The sequence below is a fragment of the Neovison vison genome, chromosome X (assembly GCF_020171115.1).
Source record: "Neovison vison isolate M4711 chromosome X, ASM_NN_V1, whole genome shotgun sequence".
In the NCBI taxonomy this organism is placed as follows: Eukaryota; Metazoa; Chordata; class Mammalia; order Carnivora; family Mustelidae; genus Neogale; species Neogale vison.
In genome coordinates, this window is record NC_058105.1 from 10,613,024 (window position 1) to 10,631,567 (window position 18,544).

Here is an 18,544-nt window from a genome sequence, read left to right on the forward strand (position 1 = left end):
CTGCTTATCCTTAGAAGTAGTAGCTGTTATTCATGCTTAGTTCAAAACATCCTATGGACTCAATTAAAGGTGAATAATAAACTTGGAAAATGTTTAAAACATATATGGCAAAAAGTTACTGATCTGAAATTACTGATGTAAAGAACTGTTATAACTCAATAAGAATATTGAAGCAGTCCAATAGAAAAATGAGCAGAAGACATGAGCAGACAATTCAAAGGAGAAGAGAATCACAGACCTTGTCCACTGCAGAGCACATACAGGAGAGGAAGGATCCAGCAGCAGCTCATCTAATCTTATTTGCTTGACCTCTCTCTCTGAATTCTTTTAAATATCTGATCTCTCTCTCTCTCTTTTTTTTAAAAGATTTTATTTATTTATTTGCCAGAGAGAGAGAAAGAGAGAGAGAGAGCGAGCACAGGCAGACGGAGAAGCAGGCTCCCTGCCTTGCAAGGAGCCCGATGTGGGACTCAATCCCAGGATGCTGGGATCATGACCTGAGCCAAAGGCAGCCGCTTAACCAACTGAGCCACCCAGGAGTCCCTAAATACCTGATCTCTTAATGGAACTCTTGTCTTTCAGCACTGTTGTAGAGAGTTATTATTTTTTGTATTATGTTTTCTTGCACCTTATTACATAAAATTTAGCATAGACAAGTAAACTCAGTCTGCCAACTTAATGTAATCCATTATCCTTCAATATTTTCTTCCTTTCAATCATATATATGAGAGCTTTCAAATTTCTACTGGCCTGCTCACAGTTCCTTCCGAAAGAAATTACCCAGTGCATAGGCCCTCAAGACAAACCTAGGGAAGACCATGATTTTTACCCAGGTGCCCATCACCTCTGGCCACAGCCACTGAAAACACAGACCCTTGACATAATGGCTGCCAAGCCATAGGCCAGGTGATGAATTAAAGCACATCCATATATGAAATGTTAAGGTGGCTCAGGGAATTTCTTGCTCTGGAATTTAAACTTATGAATGAAATTTTAAAAAGAAAAAGTGGAAAGATAATTGAAGCAACTACTAGTGAAAGCCACAATTTAAAGTCAACTACATGAGTAAAGCTGAGATTGAGTAAGCCAGAATTGCCTTCTCGCCTGTTGCATGCCAAAGTTGTTACTGGAGATTTTCAGCAGGTAATAGAACAGAGGATAAGCCCAGAGGGAAGTAGGGAACCCACGAGTGAGAGTTATGAATTCCTAGAGAAACTTCAGTCCTTGCCGGCTTTTATTTATTTATTTATTTATTTTTAAAGATTTTATTTATTTATTTGAGAGAGAGAGAGACAGTGAGAGAGAGCATGAGCGAGGAGAAGGTCAGAGAGCGAAGCAGACTCCCCATGGAGCTGGGAGCCTGATGTGGGACTCGATCCCGGGACTCCAGGATCACGCCCTGAGCCGAAGGCAGTCGTCCAACCAACTGAGCCACCCAGGCGTCCCTCTTGCCGGCTTTTAAATTCCTGTCCTGGTACATGATGAACCACCATATTGTAGTAAATTAGATGAATGCATTCTTTTTTAAGACTTATTTATTGAAAAGAGAGAGAGAGAGAACATGGTGGGGAGGGCCAGAAGGAGAAGGAGAGGGAAGATTTCTGATAGTACTTTCTATGTATATTTTTGTCATTTGATGAATTAAATAAATCAGATTTGGCACTGAGTTCAGGGTCCCCATGAAGGGGTTTGATCTCCGACTGTGAGATCACCACCTGGGCCAAAACCAGGAGTCAGACGCTAAACTGATTGAGCCATCCACGTGCCCCATGAATGCATCAGTGTTCTATTGCTGCACAATAGATTGCTGGAAACTGAGCAGCTGTTAAGTTACTGCACATAGAATTCGATAGTTTCTGTGGGTCAGGAGTCTGAGCCTGGCTTAAGTACAACCTCTCCTCAGGTTCTCAAAAGGCTACAATCAGGATGTTGGCCAGGCTGCACTCCATTCTGGAGGGGGGAGCCCTCTTCTCATTGAGGTTGTTAGAACAAGTCCATTCCTTGCAGCTGTTGAACTGCTATTTCCGTTCCCTGGTGGCCATAGGCGAGGGGCATTCTTGATGCCCAGAGACTTCCCATGTCCCTGTCACATGGTGTACTTTATGGGCAACTCGCAATATGGGTGTTGATTCTTCAAGGTCAACAAGAGAATTTCTTGCACCAGTCTACCAAGATAGAAGCTCATATAATGGGAGATACCCCACCATCTTTGCCATGTTCTATTGGTTAGCAGAAAGTCACCGGTCCTGTCTGCCCTCCAGAGGAGGCATCATTTATGATTCCTCAAGGGCTAACTTAGGGTGTGTCCACCACAGTGAGTTTGCTACATGGAGTTGAAGGCGGCTATGAAATACGTGACCTCAAACTCTTCGTGAAAGAGGCAGCACCTTCATAAATACATACAGTGACACACATTCTCTTTTGTTACTTCCTATCAACATCTACCCACTTTTTAAAAAAATTTATTTATTTTCAGCATAACTGTATCATTATTTGTTCACCACACCCAGTGCTCCATGCAATCCGTGCCCTCTATAATACCCACCACCTGGTACCCTGACCTCCCACCCCCCCGCCACTTCAAACCCCTCAGATTGTTTTCCAGAGTCCATAGTCTCTCATGATTCACCTCCCCTTCCAATTTACCCCAACCCCCTTCTCTCTAACTCCCCATGTCCTCCATGCTTTTTGTTATGCTCCACAAATAAGTGAAACCATATGATAATTGACTCTCTCTGCTTGACTTATTTCACTCAGCATAATCTCTTCCAGTCCCGTCCATGTTGCTACAAAAGTTGGATATTCGTCCTTTCTGATGGAGGCATAATACTCCATAGTGTATATGGACCACATCTTCCTTATCTATTCATCCGTTGAAGGGCATCTTGGTTCTTTCCACAGTTTGGCGACTGTGGCCATTGCTGCTATAAACATTGGGGTACAGATGGCCCTTCTTTTCACAACATCTGTATCTCTGGGGTAAATACCCAGGAGTGCAATGGCAGGGTCATAGGGAAGTTCTATTTTTAATTTCTTGAGGAATCTCCACACTGTTCTCCAAAGAGGCTGCACCAACTTGCATTCCCACCAACAGTGTAAGAGGGTTCCCCTTTCTCCACATCCACTCCAACACATGTTGTTTCCTGTCTTGCTAATTTTGTCCATTCTAACTGGTGTAAGGTGATATCTCAATATAGCTTTAATTTGAATCTCCCTGATGGCTAGTGATGATAAACATTTTTTCATCTACCCCTTTTTAACAGAAAATAAGAAGTCACTGCTTTTCATTGACCTAATACCTTTCTCCCTTCCTTAAATAAGCTAGTTGGCAAATAACAAGTCTGGACCTTAGCAGGTTTGGATAAGCTAGCTGATGGGGTATGCGCTCTGTTTCATTAACCATTATTCATCAATTTTGTTCTCTTCCTTAGCAGGCCTCAAGTCCTGCATTGCTACTTAATAAGCTGAATTTATGCTCCTGGAATCACCAATGTATAATCTCACCTTTATTGCTGACCTGATTTTATCTGACATATAAAATAGAGGGGGAAATGCTTGAGCAAATGGGAAGCTACTGAGCAATTAAATGGTTTCAGAGTTGAAAATGCAAACAAGCAGCTGTTACGTAGAAACATTTTGTTGGTTTTTCTAAATGAAGCATTTCTTTTTACTAATTTGGACTAAATAAAAGATGTGGTAACTAATTGCAAGATCCTTGATTTTACTTTCAGGAAAGTGACAACCATTCTATAGAGGATGAATGTGAAGCCTAAATCATGTAAAATGGCTATTTTCGTGTACTTCCTCAAAAGGCAGTGCTTTCATTATATTTGAAAGTTTGACTTGAATGTAAATTCTAAGGCTGAATCAATTAATAAAAAATATGCATTTTATATGAAATTGCAGTACTCAGGAAAAGGAGGAAGATGACTTATAAATATCAAATTAATGGAAACTACTTATTTATTTATAGAGAAGAAACTCATAAAACCAAACTTATAATCCCTTATTTACTTAAAAAGATCAATTTTCCTCATCCAAACATGCTCAGATAACATTACCTTAAAATGTTTTTCTGCAAGAAAATATTTTGTGCAATCTTAAATGCAAGCACTTCTACATATCCATCATCCTAAAAAGAGAGTGGTTACCTTTCTGAAAAGATTAAATAAAAATTGGGTTGTCATGATCTTTATCTAATCTGCACCCTGCTTGTTGACACGTCCTGAAAGAGGGGCACAAACAAGGAAGGATACAGTCCTTGCTCTTAAGTGGCTTATAGTCAAATTAAAAAGTCAAGTCATCAACAAAGACAATGAAATTATTGATGTGCAGATGAAAAAGTGACTTACAAATACAAATAAAAGAGAGGTGATAAGACCATGGCGACTGATGTTTAAATGAGTCATAGAAAATGGGATGCCTGGGTGGCTCAGTGGGTTGGGCTGCTGCCTTCGGCTCAGGTCATGATCTCAGGGTCCTGGGATCGAGTCCCACGTCGGGCTCTCTGCTCGGCGGGGAGCCTGCTTCCCTTCCTCTCTCTCTCTGCCTGCCTCTCCATCTACTTGTGATTTCTCTCTGTCAAATAAATAAATAAAATCTTTAAAAAAAAAAAAAGAAAAGAAAATGGAGCAGGATTTTAGATGAGGGAGAAGTCAAGGTAGTTGGGTAACCTACAAAAATCCATTTTACTTCCTTGATTTCAACTGCTGTATTTACAAAATGAAAGCCATGGCTATCACGGATGTTATATAAGGTCTATTCTAACTCTAAAGTCTGGGCTCTTATCATTGACTATGAAAAGCTTAATAAAGAAAGATGATAAAACAGTAGTTTAGCTGAGACTTGCTGAATGTGATCTGACCAGACAAGAGACATCATAAAGATATTCCCTGAAAGGGGAACTGAGTAAGGCAAGATATAAAGATAGGTACCCCAAGGTATAATTAATTAGAATTCATTGAGACAGAATCAGCATTTTTTCCTGTTTTTCTGATTGTGAAGACACATATTAGGTTATTTTTTTTCTTTGACTATAATAAAACTATGAGATACCTAGTCTTCATCCCCCCAATAACAACGAACTTTATGGCATTGGAAAGTGGCTCTGAATAGACTTCCAGCAATTTCCCATTAAATGAACTGTAGATTCCTTAAAGTAAGACACACAAAAAAAATCCCAGAACCTGTATATTCACAATGGATCTCAGGTCAGATCTATTAATTTGTGGTTTTTCTATTTGAAAGTTAAAATGAGGAAAGAAAAATGCAAGACCTAGACTGATCAGAATCTTTCTCTATTCAGGAGAGGTGCCAGGTCTTAGTCTTTATTAAATTTCTTGTCATTTGATGAATTAAATATAATTATAATGAACTCACTTGGGATTTGATTATAATCTGTGGAATTTTTCTTTCCAATTATATAGCTTCATATTAACTCTTAAATGTAAATGTGTAACCTTTCTCTAAAAGACTAGAAACTCACATTCCTCTGAGCATTTTACAGGATTGTTACTTGAAAGGATCTTGGAGACTGCACAAAGATTCTCATTAAATCTGACAACAGCACTCGGAAGCAGGTAAGTGGCCCCAATTATCATTCTTTTGGCATAGTTTGGCAGTTCCAAATCCAGACCCATCCTAAAATAATACCAAGTGGTCTGTTGATTTTATCTTTTCCTCATGCTCCTGTTGGTCAAGGGAAAGCCCATATTCACTTTCCATTCAGTAACTAGAAGCTTGTTCTTAGTCACTGAAGGAAAAAAGTAACCAGTGATAGCTGTGGGAAGAGCCTGGCTCTGTCATCTCGCCAAATGACTTGTTAATCTTGGGTCTCATGTACCATGGCAATGAAAACAGCTGAGTAAGTTCTGAATGGCTGTATGGACACATGAAGAAAGAGTTTATAGCAATCCTTCAGTGTCACAAGATATTTAGGGAAGACTTGGTTTATGTGTTTCCTCATTCATTCATTCATTCATTCATTTTAATTTTGGCTTATCACGTCAAAGGTTTGGATAGTATATCTATTAGACAATCTGTGAAAACATTTTGTAATGTTATTTTCAGCAAACTTATAAATTGCATTTTATTTTCCAGAAACTTCTTTTCGTGAATCTAGGCCCATTAGAGGTCAAGCTCTCTTCACTGTCTGAATTTGAACTTAAAGATTCACTCTGCGCATTTATTCATGCCACAACAACATGCCAAGCCTTGTGCTAGGCAGTATGAAGAATACAGAGGTGTAAGTCCTCAGTAGCGGCCTCAGAAAGTTCAATGTACTGGGGGGAACAGACCAATTTTTAAACACATAATCATATAGTAGGATTAAAAAAACTCAATAAAGTATGTACAGATTGTTATGGGAACCCAAAGGATAGAGTATTCTTAAGTCAGTAGGTTAAGAAAGGCCACTCCTCTGGAGGTAAAATTCATACTGTATTGTATGTGTTGTGGAGCATGACAGAGTGGCAATATTTAAAGCAAATACCTAGAAAGGCTTTCATGAGAAGGTAGCACATAAGTTGATCCTCGAAGGAACAGTACCAATTTGTCACCCAGAGAATTAGACAATTAGAATTTGTCACCTGGCAAATATAGTGTGTTCACAGACTGGAATGTGTGAAAGAACACGGCCCATGTGTTGAATGGCAACTCAAGTGTTTGGAAATGTCCCCAGAGATGAAAATGATGATGTCCCAGGAAGAAGGAATAGCACAGAAGCAGCACGATGAGGGAGAACATGGCGTAACAGAAAGTAGCAAGAAGCGTCCATGGCTGTAAAGTTATGTGTGTGAAGTGTGACAAAGCAGTCTTTCCTTTCATGAGAAGAGGAAGGGCCTTGTGTGCTATGTTAAGAACTTGGCTTTAAAATACATCTGTATTTGAATGGTTTGCAAAAGCCAAGATTCCTTTTGTTGTCAGAGAACATGAGGGCTACTTACTGAAGAGTATGGGAACTGTTCAAGGAATTTTTACGAAGGAAAACCATTTGGTCAAAATCCTATTGTTCATGTGGAGAGTGAATAGGGGGGCAAAAAAGAGAAAAGGGCTGGAGGAGCATGTGAAGATCAGGGGCGTAAATCTGTATTAGAGTCTAAGTGACCTACACCAAAGTCTCAGCTTCTCCCCATGTATGACCTCATGCAAACTACTTTGAAACCTGTTTCCTTGGGTGTAAAATGGATCTTACGGCAATCATCACCTTGCATGGCTAATGTGATAATTAAGTGAAATAACATTATCACCAAGAATGAAGGAAAATGGATGGATTGAATGGATAGTTATCAATTAGGAGGATGTGTGTGTGTGTGTGTGTGTATAATGAATTCAATAATGTTTGATAGCAACAGTAAGATATGTCTATGCAAAGTAATCTAATCATGGGGCATTATGGAGAAAATGCATTACTCTAATGTACATACAGATATTATCCCTCCAAATATTGTGGAAATTGATAATTACATCAATTTCTGGTCTATTTAAGTTCATTCTTACTAGGCAATTTTTAAAAGATTTTATTTATTTGAGAGAGGGAGAGGGTGATCACAAGTAGGCAGAAAGGCAGGCGGACTGTGGAAAGAACCAAGATGCCCTTCAATGGACGAGTGGATAAGGAAGATGTGGTCCATATACACTATGGAGTATTATGCCTCCATCAGAAAGGATGAATACCCAACTTTTGTAGCAACATGGACGAGACTGGAAGAGATTATGCTGAGTGAAATAAGTCAAGCAGAGAGAGTCAATTATATGGTTTCACTTATTTGTGGAGCATAACAAATAGCATGGAGGACAAGGGGAGTTAGAGAGGAGAAGGGAGTTGAGGGAAATTGGAAGGGGAGTTGAACCATGAGAGACTATGGACTCTGAAAAACAATCTGAGGGTTTTGAAGGGGTGGGGGGTGGGAGGTTGGGGGAACCGGGTGGTGGGTATTAGAGAGGGCACGGATTGCATGGAGCACTGGGTGTGGTGCAAAAACAATGAGTACTGTTACGCTGAAAATTAAAAAAAAAGAACTTAATGATAATTTAAAAAAAAAAGAAAGGCAGGCAGAAATAGAGGGTGAAGCAGGCTCCCTGCTGAGCTGAGAGCCTAATGAGGGGCTCGATTCCAGGACCTTGAGATCATGACCTGAGCCAAAGGCAGAGGCTTAACCCATTGAGCCACTCAGACACCTCACTAGATAATGTTTGATTAACATTTTAGCTATTGCTCTCCCAATAGTATTAAGATAGGTATCCATAAAACATTACTATCCAAAGGAGAAATTATTGCAATGGTGAATGCATCTTGGTTAAACCATGGCCCAGGGTTTGAGGAACTGACCCTCAAGCTAAATAAGGGAGGAATGCCTTTTTACACTTTTCACACATTCAACCACTTACTATTCATTTGTCTAGGTTTTACTACTCCCAGCACAGTATGCATTAGGTGCCCAATCAATATCCATTGAATAGAAGAAAGTATATGCCTCCTTCTGTAGGTAAATCTTTCATGTATACTCTAAAATTATATTCTAATACTATAAATACTTCTTCTTGGGTCAGTCCCATGGACCAGCCAATCTTTGATTTTTGCCTCTGGCAAAGACAGTAAGACATATTGTAGAAAGGCCCACGGCTTCCATTAACTTGTTTAGATACATTGAAACTCTTCATATTTTTAGATAATGTTCCCTCCTGGGTCAAACTTCTCAAAGCTGTGCTTCCTGCTGAGTAAAAGAGAACTTCAGTATGAATTTATTTTATTGATGCTAACACTGCTTGCTTTAATGTTTTGGCCACTGTCAGTTCCAAAGCTTAATCAACACACATTGTTTTTCTCTAACAACCAGTGCCATTAACGTAGCTATGGAAAAAAAATCTACTTAAAGATGCAAAACTTGACTCTTCAGTGGGTAACCCCCATGTTCACTGACAACAAAGGGAATCTTGGCTTTTGCAAAGTACTGAGTAACAGCTTGAATCAAATCAAAATAGAGGCCATAAAGAAATCCCTTTCAACCCTCATTACTCTAGGAAGGGCTAATGAAAATAGCTGCTGTTAATATTTGCTCTCATTTAAAAGAGAAACACATGAAACTGAACATAAAAGAGACCTGTGTCTGCACGATGGGAAGTGCTTACATAATTGGAAATACCCAGCTGTTTGGTATCATTAGACAAAACTTCTATATACTAGATGTCCGTAATTCTTATGTACATAGATGTTTGGCACAGGGTGGACGTAGACAATACACATCTGTTTTCATGGAAAAGCACAACTGTAAGACATTAGAATAGTGAAGAACCCATCAGTTGACCTGGAGCATATTTGAACATCATTGTCACTTGCAGAAACACTTGAGTGACTTTAAATAGTAGCAGCTCATTACCCCTAGCCGCCGGGTTGATGAATGTTCTACAGCTGCTGTGTTCAACGAAACTTAGCCCAGGTGTGAGAAAATAAAACACAATCAAGCTTTGGACACTTTGCCCAGACGTTATAAAATAATTATACTATCTAAATAGGTAAGAAATGATCCCCCATATGTAAAGGTGATGAAGGCAGAAATTACCAATAGACATTCTATGTGAAAAGCAGATTATGATGTCAGCTTTCAAAATATCTTGGGAATTATCTGAAGAGATGTCAATACCGGCAGAAACCAATGCATATCTCTTTTAGGACCCTTTGTAGGAGTCCTTTGGAGTGGTTTTGAAAAAATGTTATTTGGACTTTTTGTTTCCTTTGATAAAGGAAACAGATTCATAGTTAAGGATGAAGACTTGGAAGTGGGTATAAATTAAAGTGTGTCTTTTGAATTTCTATGTCTGAAGGAGTTCATGGTAAAGCCACATTTTAACCTTCAAAAATATTTTAAAATCATAATTCAAGAGTCAAAATTGTATCTGTTGCATAATATATAAGTACTTAGAAGAAATGATGGTCTTGCACCAGGAAAGGACCATGAAGAGTATTTCAGAGGAAAGTAATGGGTGTTAAAAATCTCCTGCCTTTACTGCCTGGCACTTTATAGATCCTCACTATAAAGATGCATTACTGTGTCACTAGACAATGATTCTAATGATCTGGTAGAATTCTTCATACAATGGATCGTCTATACTTTAAATGATGAGGGCATGAAAAAGCTTAAAATTCATGTCAGAGGCTGGATGCCTCAGTACCATTAGGAATTTGTTGAAGTATCTCATGCAAACGCTCTTATACTAAATGTTGGTACTGCAGTGACCACTCTGAAAAAGCTAAGCCATATTGTTCTTTCTTATCCAATGAATCTAATCAAAGAGAACAACACAATAGGAAGATTTTTATCTTCCTATTGTAGCAAGATCAATGTAGCAATCTCTGTAGCAAGATTTTTCATCTTTTTCTTAGGGTCATTACTTAGTATGAACAGTGCCCAAGGAAGAGAAGCCAACTCCCACAAACCTCCAGATAGACTTCCTTACTTTTGAATTCTTTTTCTCCCTTTTGGTATGTCTCTTTGATGTTCCAGAGCCTAAAGAGCTGCTCAGGGTGGAAATTGGTATGTTATTTTTGACTCACAGAAGTATAAAATATCACAAATGGGAATTCTATTAATGATTACACACATTTATGTTTGCTTGGGAGTGGGGACTGGAGGGAATGTTTCCTATATTGGAAAATGCCCTACTTAAAGAACTGAAAATTCTAAGACACCATTATCTCATTCAGCATGTTAAGTGATACAGAACTTAATAAACACAGAAGCATTCCACTCCATCTGAAGAGGGTACTGCTTAGTGCAAAGTATTACTTCTGTTGAAAAGCCATTTTTTTTCTATATAGAAATGAACATAACATACTTGGTTAGTTCCGAGCAGTAAAAAGTAGAAGAGGATATTTCCTGCTTTGTTTTATTTTTTTTCTAAAGATTTTTTATTTATTCATTTGAGAGAGAGAGAGTCAGAGGGAGAGGGAGAAACAGATTTCCCGCTAAGCCGGGTGCCTGATGTGGGGCTTGATCCCACACATGACCCCAGGGAATCATGAACTGAGCAGAATGCAGACGCTTAACCAACTGAGCCACCCAGGAGTCCCACTTACTCCCTTGTATTAAAAAAAAAAGTTGTCTAAAAATAAATCTGAAGAGGCTATCATTATGCTGTTGAATTAATATGTACGATTCCTCCACTACTCCCTTTCCCTATCCAATATTCTAGCTAAACTGATTTAGTCTCTATCTTCCTTGCATAATCCACTATGTTCAGCTCCTCATTCTTCACACAATCCAACAAATGTTTAATACTTATTAAGTGCAAAGCACTTTCCAAGGTGTTGCAGATTTAGTACAAAACCAAAAGATAAAAACTTTTGCCCTCCTCCAACTCATTCTGGTTGGGGAGAGACAGATAATAAAAACAATAGTCCTGGCCCAAGCCTTTTCCTCAGCCCCTCAGCATGAAAGCTGGTAACAGGCTTAGAGATTATCAAGGGAACTATAACATAGAACCCTTGAAACAGGAAATTCTATAACTGCCTTCAGACCCTTTGGGGCCCCTGGATACGTCTTTGAGTCCTTGTCTGCTACAATGTTGCAGACACCTCTTTATTGCATCTCAACAGTAGTAAAAATAACTTATTAATATCATCATACAATACAAAAGCCATGGCTGAACTACATATAGTTCGAAGTGCTTTCGATAGATTAATGAATGTAATTGCCACTGTGACCTTATGTGGTAAGTAGAAAAATCATTATTTCCATTTTCAGATGAGGAAGGTACAGACACCTTTAATAACTCCACAAGATCACTCCACAAGGAAGAGGTAGAACGCATAATCTTAATCACACACAATATGCTGCCCATAGCGGTGTGCTGGCAAATATTCAAAACCTGGCTTTCTTGGGCAGGGGAGGGAAGTGACTGATTTATAGCATTTGTTGATTTCTATGGTGCTTTCAGTCTGCCAACTGGATGTTAACTGGCTCAAAAATTTCCCCAAAATGGAGCAATTGAGTATCATAAGTAGGAGCAGACCCCATTACAATCATGTCTGCCCCCAGAAGTAAGATTCTTGAGAGACGTACCTTTCCTAGCCAAAATCTTCATTCTCCAGTCTTCCAACGCTCAGCATGAAGAATTTTCCAAAGGAGAAATTAACCTACCCAGGTGTAATCTTGTCCACATTGATGACTACTCTTAACACATTCCCATTTAATTCTACTACAAAATACAATCTTGTGTTATGTTTTCAAATCCAAATAACGATCAATGTATTTCTCAAAAAATAACAAGAAGAAATAGTATCTGCCTTCCAGGAAAAAATAGTCTCTTCAATAAATGGTGCTGGAAAAACTTGGCAGCCACATGCAAAAGAAAGAAACTGGACCCCTTATACCTTACTCAAAAATCAATTCAATATTAATTATACCATAAAACTCCTCAAAAAAACCACAAGGGGTAAGCTCCTTGATATCAGTCTTGAAAATGATTATTTGGATTTGCCACCCAAAGCAAAGGCAACAAAAACAAAAATAAACAAACAGGACTACATCAAACTAAAATCTTCCTCCAGCAAATGGGAGAAAATATTTGAATTCATACTTTTGACAAGGGGCTAATATCCAAGATGTATTTTTTAAAAAGTCGGGGCACCTGGGTGGCTCAGTGGGTTAAAGCCTCTGCCTTCGGCTCAGGTCATGATCTCAGAGTCCTGGGATCGAACCCTGCATTGGGCTCTCTGCTTAGCAGGGAGCCTGCTTCCTCCTTGCTCTCTGCCTGCTTCTCTGCCTACTTGTGATCTCTGTCTGTCAAATAAATAAATAAAATCTTTTAAAAAGTCATATAATTCAATAATAAAAAAACCAATCTGATTAAAAAATGGGCAGAGGAACTGCATAGACATTTATTCCAAAGAAGACATACAAATGGCCAACAGGTATACATGAGAAGGTGCTCAACATCACTCATCATCAGGGAAATGAAAATCAAAACCACAATGAGATATCACCTCACATTTGTGCAAATGACTGTCATCAAAAAGCTAAGAGGTAACAAGGGTTGGCAAGGCTGTGGAGAAAAGGGAACACTCATGCACTCTTGATGGGAATGTAAATGGGTTTAACCACTATGGAAAACAGCATGGAGTTTCCTCAAAAAATCGAAAATAAAACTATCATATGATCCAGCTATCCCATTGCTGGTTATATATCCATGGGAAATGAAAACCAGGATCTGTAAGAGCTATCTGCACTCTCATGTTAGCTACAGCATTATTCACAAAAACCAAGATATGGAAACAAGTGTCTGTCAACAGATGAATGGATAAAAGAAGACGTGGTAGGCACATACAACAGAATATTATTTGGCCATGAGAAGGAAGAAAATCCTGCTGTATGTGAAAACATGGATGGACCTTGAAGGCATTATGCTAAGTGAAGTAAGTCAGACAGTGAAACACAAATACTGTATGATCTTACTTGTATGTGGAATCTAAAAAAGACAAACTCATAGAAACAAAGATTAGAATGGTGGTTACCAGGTGCTTTGGGGAGTAGGGAGAGATTGGTCGAATTTTACAAGCTTCCGGTTATAAGATAGTAAGTTCTGGGCATCTAAAATGCAGCATGGTGATTATAGTTAATAACACTGTATCATACCCTTGAAAGTTGTGGGGAGAGATACCACGAAAAAGAAATAGTAATTATCTGACATGATAGAGGTGTTAGATAACGCTATGGTGGTAATCATTTTGCTATATATAGCTATATCATTTATTCTTCTCCTACCCACTTAAGCCCCCATGTTGCATCACCACTTCCTCATATCAGGGAGATCATATGACAGTTGTCTTTCTCCGCTTGACTTATTTCGCTGAGCATGATACGCTCTAGTTCCATCAACATGTTGTACACTTTATACAATGTTTTATAGCAATTATATCTTAGGAAACTTGGAAAAATGTCATCTGTCTTTTAATGAAAATGTAACCCTCTTTCATAATGATAAAGTAAAACCATCTTGATATTTAAAATGATAGCCCCAACTTCTTCCACACTCTCCTGCCATAAAGGCTCCAGGATACCTTATCAGTCTCAGTCTGGGCATAAGGTTACCAATTCCAGTCTATGAAAAGTCCAAAAGCAGGATGATAGACCTTTACATCATATGACCAAGGATTGTGTGTTCATTGGGTTTCATTACCCAACACAGTATCTGTAATAGTCTAGGTACTCAGCAAGGGTTAACTGTGAGGAAACCAAATAGGTTGATTCATTCCATCATTCCAATCATCCCACAAAAATGTAGATTAAAATGCATTCCTAAGAAACAGGAAATAGCATCTCTTGTCACGAAGCTGGAAATCAATTATAACACATAATTAAATGGGCCACAGTTTGTAAAGAAACATATATATTCATAAAATATATGTGTGTGTTTATACACATGCATATGAGTATATCTTACAGGGAAAAGCCAATAGGTGTCTGACATTGATTAAATTATTAGTTGAGCAGAGGGAAGCCACTTGATGAAGTTGATTGGTTGCTATACCATTGTCATTAAAATTGGTTGACAGGATTTTAAAGGGATGTTCCCAACATCCTGTTTTGGCAGCTGTATGCCCTAATTCTGCCTCCCGGGTATAGCTGTGGCCATATTTGATCTTCACTAACCATAAGTCTTTCACAGTATCAGACAGTTGTTGCCTAGGCTTGTTCTGTCATAGTAGGATAGTTCATATTTCATACTATCATGCTAGCTGTACTTTAAGGACAACCCATGTGAGCAAAGGGTACTGCAAATCTTCATACAAGATGACACATGGGAAGCAGTCCAGTATTATGGGAGTGACCGCTGCAGATTTAAGATGTTCTTCTTAGCCATTTCCTCATGATTTACATAACTTTTCACTAATCCTCTAATTCCTGGCCCTTTAGATGGCATTTAATGGAGTAATTTTATAGCCAAATCTTAAACTTGTGTGACAAGAACCCACACATATACATTCTTCAGGATATTTTTAGACTAATAGTATGCTGTTCTCCTACTAAAAGTGCTTCATGTTACAAGGGAAATGAATCCTTCAGATATATGTTGCCAAAAAAAGTAATTTTCCGGAGATACCAGTCACTTGCTATAGCTACTCACTTTCCAATAATTTTCATTGAAAGTTGAATTTAATTGAAGAAAACAAAAAATAGATGATGAATCAGATTAGAGAGTGCAGATGTGAATTCTCTTAATTTTATCTCCCTTTATCTCTTCTCTAGAGATTAGGCAGTAGCTTTCTTTTCTGTTGTCCAACTCCAATCTCAACACCCCAACTGATAATACACACCACCAGGTTTACCTTTGTAAGTGTGATTATGGTCATATCAGTTCTTCTCAAATGTCAGTGGTTCCCAACTAACCACAGAAGGCCACTAAGACATCTTAATTTGGGAGTCAAGGCCACAATCAGCATAGTCAATGGCCACAACCAGTGTAGTTACAGCCTACACTTTTTACTCTACATTCTACATTGGCCAATCATCCAACTTACGCTAAAAGACAAAATCCGAGTGAATATGTTGAATGTACTATCGTCTTTACCTGCCTTGCTCAGGCGTGTTTCCTTACCTGGATGGAAGCATAGCACAATGAATAAAGTAAACAGTTAAACTCTCTGAGTCTCAATTTTGGAAGCTCTAAAATGGAGATACGAAGTCAATCCTTATAAGGTTGTTGTAAAATCAGCTACAATACATATAAATCATAGTATATAGTCAATGTTCAATTAAGTTAGAATGTATACTTCCCCATTCAGAGCATAAGCTCTGAGGGCACATGCACCTGGGTTAATACAGGGACTCTCACTTCTCTGTTATGTTCCTGTGGGAGAGTCCATTAACCTCTGCAAGTCTCATTTTCCTCGTCTGTAAAACAGAAATGTGGCAGTACATCTCATAGGAGTGCTGCAGGGAATAATTCCTTTGAAACATTTCACACCGTATAAAAGCTGTCATATGGGGCACCTTGGTGGCTCAGTGGGTTAAAGCCTCTGCCTTCGGCTCAGGTCATTCAGGGTCCCAGGGTCCTGGGATGGAGCCCCGTATTGGGCTCTCTGCTCAGCAGGGAGCCTGCTTCCTCCTCTCTCTCTCTCTGCCTGCCTCTCTGCCTACTTGTGATCTCTCCCTCTGTTAAATAAATGAATAAAAATCTTTTAAAAAAAGCTGTCATATACTGAATCTTCATGATGGTCACTATCCTCTTTTTCCAATTCTTGTTCAAATATTTTTCTCCGGGATACCATACCCTTGTCTACCATCCAAAAGTAACTTCTCTCTGCTTTGCACCCTTGGAAAACCTTTCTTATCCCTTTCCACAACCGATACTCTGTTTTCCTCACAGTATGCTATACACATCTACACATCTGCCAGAATGGCCAAAATTTATTCAAAGAGAGAAAGAAACAAAGGAAGGAAGAAAGAAAGAGAAAAGAAAAAATAAAGAGAAAAGAAAAAATACAAGAAAAGGAAGGAAGGAAGGAAAAGAAATAAAGGAAAGGAAAGGGAAGAAAAAAAAAAGAAAAAACTGAAAATAAAAAGTGCCACTAAAGATGTAGAGCAAAAGTAATTCTCATGCATTTCAGTGGAAGTACACATTTTGAAAAACACTTTGACCTTGTTCACTGAAGTGGAACATATGTATACTATATGATCTAGCAAAATGACATGCAGCAGACATGTGAACAGATGTTCTTTGGAAGATATGTAAGATAACAAATCATTATTATATAACAACATCATTCATAACAGTCCTAAGCTGAAAATACCCCAATGTCCATCAATAACAGTACCAACCAGTAAACTGTGGTACACTCATATAACAAATATAATATTAAGCATGAAAATTCAAACACAAAATATATACTATACACCTCCATCTATGTAACGTTCGAAAGCAGGGAAAAAATCTGTAATTTTCATGCATACTTGTGTGGGGAGAATATTTTAAAAATCAATTTGCAATAAAATGCAAAATATTGATTTACTTTGGTGGGGAGAGGGGGGCTGTGGTTGTGAAAGAGTACGTGGGTGCTTCTGTGTTGCCAGCAATGAGTAGCGGACATCTGAGTACTTTCTTTATAACAATTCAGTAAGCTGTACATCTATGTGCCTATGGACTTCTCTATTTCAAAACTAAAATTCACAGAATGAAGAAAGATACAAGTTTTCAGATTGATAAATCCTAGCATGTATTTAGCTAGATCCAAATGCATAATAGTAATTTTATTTTATTTTTAAAGATTTTATTTATTTATTTGTTTGTTTGTTTGAGAGAGAGGACACATGCGTGCACATGAGTGAGGAGAGGGGGAGAGGGAGAAGAAGAAAGAGAATCCTAGGCAGACTTCCCACTGAGTATGAGCCTGATGCTGGGTCATCCCATGACCCTGAGATCCTGACCTGAACCAAAACCAAGAGTCAGGTGCTTAACCAACTGAGCCATCCAAGTGCTCCCGAATAATAGTAATTTTAAAAACAAGACCAACATCTGAAAACATTCTGCTCACTTTCAAAATGCTGAAAATAAAAAAGTCTCCAAAGTTCAAGAAAAATATACCTGTAGGTTCCTTACAAAGAGTGAACATCAAAATGTTCTCCGACTTCTCAGTTAAGGCACCAAATGCTTGAAGGTAATGGAATAATGTCTTTGAAATTCAGAAGATATATTATTATGAACCTTGGCTTCTGAAAGAAGGGCAAAGATTTCACTTGAGTGTCTGAGCAAAAATAAATGCACTTTTGATGTCTTTATCATTTAAATGCTCTGTGTGTATATGAGCATTTGTGTGTGCTACCTTTGGAATTAATCAAAATAATATAGAAGACATAGAAGCAAACAGTTTGAAATATGGCTACCTAAGCATGTTCTGGAGCTCAGTGACAAAGAGTCTTCCTTATGGATTCTTTCAATATTTGATTCTGGGGTAAATATACTTACATGATCATAATAATGTTAATGCTGTGTTATAATTTTAACTTTTAAAGACTAGCCTAGAAACTACAGTCACTGAATAAATTATAGATAATACCAACCTCAATGGAAATAGAATAATAATGTAGCAATGTTGAGAGGAAGAGAGAAGGTAGGAAGTAGCGATGCAGAAAACCTTTATTTTTGGGGGTACCTGGGTGACTCTGTTGGTCAAGCATCTGCCTTTGGCTCAGGTTCCCTGCTCGGTGGAGAGCCTGCTTCTCCCTCTCCCTCTGCCCACCCCCCGTGCTCTTTCTCTCGCTCTATCTCAAATGAATAAATAAAATCTTAAAAAAACACATGCAAAAACCTTAGTCTTTTTAACATTAGAAAGTCAACACTTTTTTTTTTTTTACCAATTGAGCATTATGTAATCAACATGCTCCTAAATCAAGAAAAAACAGAAAATTATTTAAAGTTATAATGATAACCACCCAAAAAACTAAAAGATAGAAAGTGGCAAAAATGTTTAACATTTGTCGAATGGGACTAACAAATGAAGTGGGAAAATTATTCATTTTTAGACCTTTCTCTATAGTCATATATTTTT